Below are 7,058 nucleotides of genomic sequence, written 5' to 3'. Positions count from 1 at the left end.
GACCTTTCACCTTACTTTTCTCCTAATTTCCTTTACTTTCATAAATAAATGTGCCAAAATTCCGTTTTTGCCTTTTAATGCTTTTTCCTTAGCCTTTTCCAATTTCCTTAGCCAAAACACACATCCAGTGATGCCCACTAGGATATATTTGCCCAACATTCAATTTGGAATATGTGTCCCTTACCCAGGGTCTTATTTTTGCCTTTATTAAATTTTATTACATTAACTTTTAACCAGGGTTGTTATAGAACCCTCCGCCTCAGGGAACGTCGTCCTTAGTGTTAAACCACACCATGACCTCAACAAAACCGCTGAAAAGAAAACATACTACCCATGGAACTTTATAACTTATCTTGTTGCAATATTTACAATGTATGACCTGCTCAAAAGCAAAACATCATGACAACATGACAATATAATAACCATACCGCATACTGAAGCTTTATAACACAACTCATTATGGTATTTACAATAATCACATATACACATATGCACATTTTCTAAACCAGAAAATAAAATGATATGATGCTTGTATTAATCAAAAAGGGAGTCGAGAGGCTCACACCTCCACCCTCAAATTAATACGAGGATTCACCTCCTTCCCAGGAAGTCTATAATCCACTACCACAATCAAACTACATCTAATGTGAGGTACTATAATCTTATGCCACTTTTCCTCTCAGAGAATAATTACCGGCTCATTGTTCTAGGGCGCACTCCCAATGTTCATCTGATTAAATCTGGCAATGCTCATGACCAAAACAAATATATCCATGACCTTCCCTTCTCTGCTACGTAGTCCCGTGGGAAATCTGTTCACCCCCTTTCGTGCAGTCACTCACCTTCCAAGTTCCTCAGAATCCCCTATCCCGGGTGATCCATCCCTTGGCAAGGCTTCTTCGCATCGAAAGATACAAAACCAAGGCATAGACCTGCCTCAAAATCATCATACCAGTCATAGTATGCTCACGGCAATCAATGGACACTATTGGGTGCCAGTGTCCCACAATGGCCCTGCTCCTAAAGTACTCTAACAACATACCGTTGTATTTTCCAATTTCTTTTGCTATTGCTAAGAATTCTTGCAGTCGATTTCAACCACCCAATCGAGCATGTTCATGCATTCTTGTTCCAAGCTCATAATTTCCATTAGATTCAAATAAATTGAAATAACCTCAAATAATAACTCATTGTTAGTTCATCAATAAGGTACACTTGCAATCCTGTTCACTTCTTGTCACAACAAGTCAAACTAACTATTTGATCAAAACATCATGTATAAACATATCACATCAGGTTAGCTCAAAACACAACCATCATAGATCAACATCATATATCACATGTAACCATCATAAACTAGAATCATAGATCACATGTAATCATCAGAGACTGAAATCATAAATTACATGCATAATAAAACTTAAATAAAATATTGATACTTATCCCATATGCACTTTGGATCGGTTGCCACACTAGACAAACACCCAGTGCCTTCTCCTCAACCATGTGCACATACACATAGTGTGCATCACACACACACACACATCTACAAACATCATACAACACCATGCAATACATGCATATACACCAGTACCATATGTACCACTTGTACACTTGAACCACCTACACAACACCACCTGCACAATGCGTACACAACGCCACATGTACACTGCACCGACGTACATCGTGTAAACAATACCACACACACGACATGCACGCGACACCATATATACACAGCGCCACATGCATGACATGTACACAACACCAACTACACATAGCGCCACCTGTACAACATGTACAAAACACCACATGCACACAACACCATATGTACATAGCGCCACATGTCCAACATGCATGCAACACCACGAGTACATAACATTGCATATCCAACATGTACATAGCATCATCTGTACACAACACTACATATCTAATCATGCGCACAACAATAGTACCACACATCCAGAACCACACTATCTTTACTAAGAAACCTTGCTTCTAGTGTCTTATCCATGCTTGTCCCAACATGTCGCAGACCACACTGCTTTCATTTCGTTGTTGTATCCCTCGGTATAACCTTTCCATAACATAGACATAATATAATCACATAATAGCAACTCATAAACATATGATACTGACCTCTTAAATTTGTCATGACTACTCTTCCCACTTGATTCCTCATAAATTAGGAACCTCTTTATGTCGATCGTTTGTGTAAGCAATCATTCCTCCACAAGGACGATTCTTGATGACTCTGTTAGACAATGACATAGATACATACATATATACATATATAATCATTACCATAAAACAATCATCATTCTATCAGACAACGACATACATACATACATGTATAAATATATAAACATCAGCATAATCATGATCATAATATAACTATCAAATAACATAAGCTCTAGGTTAAGAGAACTTCCTTATTTGTGTACAACATGCACAACATTGAGAACAATCATTCCCAACATAGCCAAGACATCTGATGCCTTCGATCCATTTACTTTATCTTTTTTGGTTACCTTTCTCATGTTTGTCCTGTAATCATCCACTTACCACAACGGACCCAACCAGTCCAACTGACCGTCATAGTCTTACCTTCTGTTGCGCTTACTCATGCACCAAGCTTCATCTGAGTCTTACATTACCTGTTGGGTACCATACAACTCTCCCCAAGATCCATTAACTATCCTCTTTCCCAACCAATTCCCAATACTCTAAACATAAAAGGAAATACCAAGAAACAACTAAGAAGAAAACCATGAAAACCAATAACAACACGACACCGCAATAAAGTGGCATAGCTATGCAACAGACACACGCAAAATCAAAAATCAAGTATAACAATCACAAAAGACCAAAAGCATTAGACTAACAACAAACACCATGACTCAATCCCCATGGTTCCCAATGCTTCTAAAGGAAATCTCAACTTGAGCTTTCTTTGAGATTTCATGGCAACTTCTCTTGCCATGCAACTCCCTGCATCATACACACATAACTATTAGTGCATAAGTAAACATAACAACATATTAGTTACCTTACCTTCTTGTGCCACGCACATTTCTTGCAACTGAACACATCCACACCATCTCTCAAGGGACTCCAATCCACTTGATAGATCCACCTCTAGCTAATGTACCCATCAAGTACATGTTCATGAATCTAGCACATATCCACATAATGTCAAACAAAATCAAGCTTAAGAAGACTTCCTGTATTCAAAGCACTCATTTGTTTGGAATAAGGGTTTCCAAACATAGCCAAAGGAATTCTTGTCCAATTTCTTCCTTTTACCTTTTTACTTTGGTTCAATCGAGGCTTACTAGTATTGTTACATCACCCAATTGTTAGTTATATGAACACATCGACTATTACCTTGTCATGCTAATACCAATCATGTTTCCTGCAACTGCTCACACATGTCAACTACATGTTCCAACATCAAGACAATCATATCTATCAATTTGAAATCAACCTTTGTCAAAACTAACAATCATGTCATACCCATAATCAACTCATAGTCGTTAGGCATAATTCTACAACTATCAACTACACTCAAGTACATATCAATTGTCTCAACATATATGTGTTAGTAAAATCATCTTAAAACAAAATCATTTGAACACATATTCATATTATGCAATTCATCAAACATTCCGCCGACTTGCAATCGTACCATGTTAAATAAATCAACTAGATGACGTAATCAAACAGTCAAGCACCAAATATACAACATAAGCAAACTCGTACCTTATTGTATCTCAGGGGAGGCTATCTTGTCTGCACAATCAAGCTAGTTAGCACGATATAACTTCTCAACACATCAGCTTAAACATAAATAAGATCATGATATCCATAATAATGACTAACTAACATGTTCACATCCTAACTCATAAACAATTATCATTTATGCATAGCAATCAAATATGTACGATCAGTCTAGATTAGTACAACACCAAATCACAAATATGTCGGCTCATACCTGAATATCGCAACCATAACCATATGCATAGGCCAAGCCAGGTTAACACAATACATATAACATCAAGATCTTCAATGCAATGAACATAACCATCACGCATATGGCCAATCCAAATTACAACATCAAGATCTCAATGAGATAACCCTAATCATCAAGTTAATAGCATATAACAACAATAAGCTATATATCATGTTCGTCAACAATTATAACCTAATCATCAGGTTATCTAATGTAAAACAATAATAACAATGCATACAACTACAGGTTACTATCATTCTTGACTATCTAACACATGTGCATATAACTACATTAATCAGCTGACATTTATCATGAATGTAATCATAATATAAAATACATGTACATAAACCTAATGCATATAATAATCCTTAACTTACATACCTACATGCCAACATACAATACCTGTATGATGATCTTTTCTTACCCCAAAGTCTAATGCTGCAACCTCATTATGATGATCTGCATCTCCTGCTCTATCTCAGCCAACACATTAGCATCATAACATACCAATATCACCCTGATGACCTAAATTTCATACCATGACTTCACAAGGCATGTTTGACCTACTATTCATGCATAACTATAACCAAGACCATTCATGCATAACAACTGCATATAGACATATAACACATGAGTACCAAACCATATACACATCATTCTAGCTAGAGTCCAGTCATCAATGCATGACCATATCAACCACACAAACCATGACCTCATGCATGAAGACAACCACTACTCCATTGTACACATTGCCACATGCAACCATTAACATGCGTAGGCAATGCCTAATCAACTACACATACACATGAATGCATGTAGTGGAGCATAGCTGATCAATTCTTGTAACCAACCTACAAGACTGATACATGTAATCAAACGACCAAGAATGAAACCTAACATACAAGGATGTAATCAAGCTACATATAATCATGTAACCAATCATATACTTATGACAATGCATCCCACAAAATCACATCAAGTTCCTCATGACAACCTCACTACAATCATGATCAACATGATGCAATGAAACAAGCACATGGAATGCAAGTGTAAGAGACACACATCCAATTTACATGCAAGCATGACCAAGCACCTTCACCCAAGGAGAGCACAACCACACTCTGATACCAATCTGTGGTATCAGATATGACCCAAAGAAGCGCAACCTGCTCTGATACCAATCTGTAACAACTCGTCCTCCCAAGTCCACCCAAGCATCCAACCAGTGGGGAAAACATGTGATGAGAGAGGTTACTATAAGGGATTCAATCCCTTGGTGACCTTAAGGAAATGGAACAGACGGAACATCACACACATTCATCCAACATCATTAACAAAACCCTCAGGAGACAAGTCAGCCACTCAGACATCATGTCCCTGAGTCCCATTGTTGTTTTGGATCGCTTAGGCCATAGTCGCTCTCATGCTAAGGGCAAGGAAGTGACCAACAACCTAAATTCACTCTCACAGGCCTGCCTTCCAGTGACTGTGGACCAAAATTTCAAGTTCTGTGTTAATGACCTGTTGAAGCCCCGAAAATTGGGTCTACAATAAGGGGGATACCCACCCGGTCCGGACCTTGAAAGCAGCTCCTTTTCTGTTTGGGATGGTGGGTCCGACTCGGGATAATGGGACTAGTTTCCCAATTTGTGTGTGTTGATAAGAATTGATATTTCTGTTTTCTAAAGATTTCTAAGTAAAATGCTTTTAATCTAAGTCTAATTTAAAACATGCAATTGTATTCTAATGAACAGAAATACTTAAATCTAAAACTAACCCAGGATTCAACTTTTCACTTATGCGATCTAAAATAATTTCTAACAGCAATTGGTAATAAAGATCATTCAATTGCTACAAGAAAAGAATTCGATAAAGATGAATTGTTTTGTATAAAAAGTTAGCCGAAACAATTGTGAGAAGTATATCGCATAATAAGTCATTCATACATTAAGCATAAACAGAATAGTCATTACCGTACAAAAGTGCCAAATAATAACTCAAACATTCAAGCTTTCATATAAAATATTACTTTGATACATAAGCAGAAATCATTAAGAGATAAAAGTACCATTGGTAACAAGTTTTACTCATGAGCTTCAACAATATAGATTTATCTCTCTCTAATCCAATATCTATTAAGAGTACAAAAGTGCATTTCAATAGCAGATATTAAACACAGATATCAATAAAACTCGTTCCATTCATTCATCAAAACCTCCTCTAAGGGTGCAAAAGTGCATGCTTTGAGGAAACGTTACAAATTTCAGGACCCTTCTCTAAATGTATGAGAGGGGTTAAAATACTACTACCTAAACACTAAAAATAGTTTATTACAAAAATATAGGAGAAGGTTTAAATGATCGTCCTCATCTAAGGAAAAAATAAATAAAAATTAAAACTAAAACTGAATCTGGAAATTAACTATCTATGTATCTATTCTTTGAGGTCGCAAACATTCAGTATCGGCTTGAGGAGCGTCGATTGGCCGACCTCCAATTTTAGTTGTCCTGCGAAAACAGAATCGGCAAGTGCTATCGCTATCTTCTCGGTAGAGTTCATAAGGCATTTGAGAGTCATGCATTGACTATGCGGTTTAACCAAGTACTGCCAGTAAGTATCCCAGTTTAACTTGGTTAACTTCTTAATGGACTCTGCCCTTTCCTCAGCTTTTTGTCTCCAGCTTATCTGCAGTTGTTGTGCCTTTGGGAGGAATCCGGGAGTGGTCTCTGAAATGAGGTTTGCTCTGTGAAGGTTTTCATTGACACATTCAATGATGTTGTTTGCTGCTGTAGCCACTTCTTCTGTTGCCTATTCTACCTTCCTAATCTGTGCGTCCCACTTATTGAAGAGCATTTCTTTGTGAGCTTCATTGATTTTGAGCGCGCCTGCTTTCTTTCCTTCTTCCGATTCCTGCCAAGCCAACTAATCAGAAATTCTTTTTTCAATTAAATCATAATCATGTCGAAAGTCCACAACTTGATTGGTAATTTTGTCGCTCATCTCGCAATGCAAACTCCATTGCAATATTCTTTGGCATAAGGCCTCTTGC

This window comes from Pinus tabuliformis, chromosome Q (assembly GCF_031772625.1).
Source record: "Pinus tabuliformis cultivar Carrire ecotype Pingquan chromosome Q, CPIR1, whole genome shotgun sequence".
In the NCBI taxonomy this organism is placed as follows: domain Eukaryota; kingdom Viridiplantae; phylum Streptophyta; class Pinopsida; order Pinales; family Pinaceae; genus Pinus; species Pinus tabuliformis.
The sequence above is the reverse complement of the archived record's forward strand: the minus strand, read 5'-3'. Positions refer to the sequence as shown.